This window comes from Rhinopithecus bieti, unplaced genomic scaffold (genome assembly GCF_001698545.2).
Source record: "Rhinopithecus bieti isolate Rb0 unplaced genomic scaffold, ASM169854v2 scaffold_72, whole genome shotgun sequence".
In the NCBI taxonomy this organism is placed as follows: Eukaryota; Metazoa; Chordata; class Mammalia; order Primates; family Cercopithecidae; genus Rhinopithecus; species Rhinopithecus bieti.
The window spans coordinates 173,569-176,232 of NW_016803042.1; the positions used below are offsets into that span (position 1 = coordinate 173,569).

Here is a 2,664-nt window from a genome sequence, read left to right on the forward strand (position 1 = left end):
CCTATTACAAGAGGTAGTACTGAATAAAATCTGTCTTTATCACCTTTAACCACCATCTGGTTTTGTCTGTGTTTGACATCAGCTGGCATTCAATAAAGGGAACAGTAACTACTCTAGGCATTTCAAACAGAAAGAATTTAAATGCAGGTAATTAGGTACTTACAAAATTATTGGAAGAATTAGAGATAGGGTTACTAAGTTTACTGTCCAAACTAAGAGCAGTTGTTTTCTTGGGGGGGCAGTTATCTTTTGTCATTTTATAGCTCCCCACCACAGCTGCCCCACACCCTTCCCTTCAATGATGAAGTCTGCAGGCTTCAGGGGGACCAGAGAACAAAGCTGGGGCCTGGCAGCCCCACTACACTGCCAGCTGGGAGGAACAAGTCACAATTACAAATTATCACAACAACTAGCACCTGTACTTGGGGGTGCTGCATATTGAGGAGGCCCCACCTCCTCACTGTACAGGGGGCTATTTGGCAGTGACCTTGCTCTGGAGACGATGATATTCCTTCAGCCTGAGGAAATTGATGTTGATGAACCCGGTGGCATCAATTGGCTCATAATCACCCTGCACGTTCATGCTCACCAGCTTCTCATTGTAGAGAGACAGTGGGGACTCCCGGCCGAGGATGTACAACTGGCCCTTGAAGACGGACACCTGCACTTTCCCTTCCACTCGCTCCTGGGACTTGGAGATGCAGTGGCGGACAAATTCACACTCAGTTCTGTGCCAGAAACTGGTATACACTAGCTTAGCAGATTTCAAGCCCAGGCCTTGTTTGATTTTGTGTACTTCCCGGTCCATGGTGAAGGCCTCGATATCTAAATGAGTGTAGTAAAGAATGGTGTCTGCTGGGGCCTCCTAGATACCTTGAGAGTTCATTCCAATGAAGCGGTTCTCCATGATGTCAATACGGCCCACACCGTGCTTGCCCATGGCCTCCTTCGGGTACGTGAAGAACTCCAAGGAGGTCTGGTAGGTGGAGCCATCCTTGACGTCAGTCACCTTCACGGTGACCCCTTTTTTAACTCGATCTCGAGAATGTCAGGGATGTTGGGGGCTTTGGCCAGGTCCTGGGTCTTCGTGTAGAGACCTGGAGGCTTTTGGTTCTTGGGGTTCTCCAGGATTCCAGCCTCCTAGCTGACATGCATGAGTTTCTTGTCCATGCTGCACGGGTTCTTGGGAGTGACCAGGATGGGAATCCCATGGTGCTTTGTGTGTTCCATCAGGTCACTGCGGCCCTTGAACCAGTTGTAGAACTCGGGCATCCTCCAGGGAGCAATGACCTTTATCTGGGGGGGCTGGTGAGAAGCAGGTGAGCTCAAACTGGACCTGATCGCTCCCCTTTCCCGTGGGGCAATGAGACACATACTTGGCCCCTCCCAGTGGGCGATTTCCACTTGTTTGCTGGCGATGCAGGGCCTGGTGAGAGAAGTGCCCAGGAGGTAGTGGTCCTCATACAGTGTGCTGGACTGGATGACTGGTCAGATGAACTCCTCCAAAAACTCCCTGCTGACGCCCTCAATGAACACCTTTTTGGCCCCAAGTTTCAATGCCGCCTTCCTGGTTTCCTTGAAGTCTTCCTTCTGGCCAGTGTTGGCCACGTAGGCAATGACATCATAGCCTTGTTCCTTCAGCCACACAAGGATGCAGGAGATGTGCAGGCCGCCACTGTAGGCCAGAACCACGGAGCCTTGGCTGGACATAGCGTCTGGAGGCGTGAGTTCCCGGCGTCTGGAATCTGTCTTTAAGGTGCAGCGAACCACTGGGGCCAGGCAGCAGTGGCAGGCAACAGAGCAGGGCCACTAAGAGCAGGTTTTAGAGTGAAGAGGACTGGTACAATGGGTAGAAAGCAGGCCTGTCCCAAGCATATGGAACAAACTAAAGTCAGGCAGCCACTACTGTATCAAAGTCACACCAGTTAGCTAGCATTCAGTTTTGGAGCTGCTGCTCCCACTGCTGCGGCTGGCATCCCTGAAAGCCTCACACCCACGAAGTCAGAGCCTAGAAAGGGAAAGGCTGAGGCCAGCCATGTCAACCTGCAGCCAGAGCATGCTTGTCAGGAAGACAACTCCCTCTTCTTCTGCCTCCCCACTCTTCAAGTGCTTCTCATCAGCAGGACCTGATTCATGTCCAGACCCCTCCCTGCAACTGAGACTGGAAATTATCACTGATGGTTTTTCATCCTTTCCACAAAGAAGGAACATGAAATGCAAGTTCTACCATCAACTACTTTTCCAGGCTATTTGGCCTTGATTTCACACTGAAAAATAGGTCTCTGCTCTGTCAAAACTCTAAAAACTGTGAGGTATTGAGACTTCCCAAATCTCTTCAAGATTGTCTGAATGGTATCTGGGAAGTCTGAGCCAGGAATATTCCCTTTTTCTACCTGTTGTTAAATGCTGGTCCCAATTCTATTTCCAGTAAGGAGGAGGCAAAAATGATGAAGAGGTAAGTGTTTTTTGCCCCAAATCTCTATTAATAATCAATGCATTAACACTTTTTCAAAACAGTAGTTGAAGTTGTTCTCCAAAGTTGTGATGATAAAAGCATAAAGGATCTATGTGGTCAAGAGCAGAGCTGCCTTCAGAGTTATGAATGCAGTGGTTGGGTTTATGTTTCAGTGACTGTGCTGTGGAATACTTAGTTTCTTGGTTTGT

The 2,664-nt window shown here is 49.1% G+C and overlaps 1 pseudogene; it reads right to left on the minus strand.

The window, feature by feature from the left end:
- Window positions 1–472: 472 nt before the first annotated feature.
- On the minus strand, window positions 473–1,710 carry LOC108537991 (argininosuccinate synthase pseudogene; annotated as a pseudogene).
- Window positions 1,711–2,664: the final 954 nt, after the last annotated feature.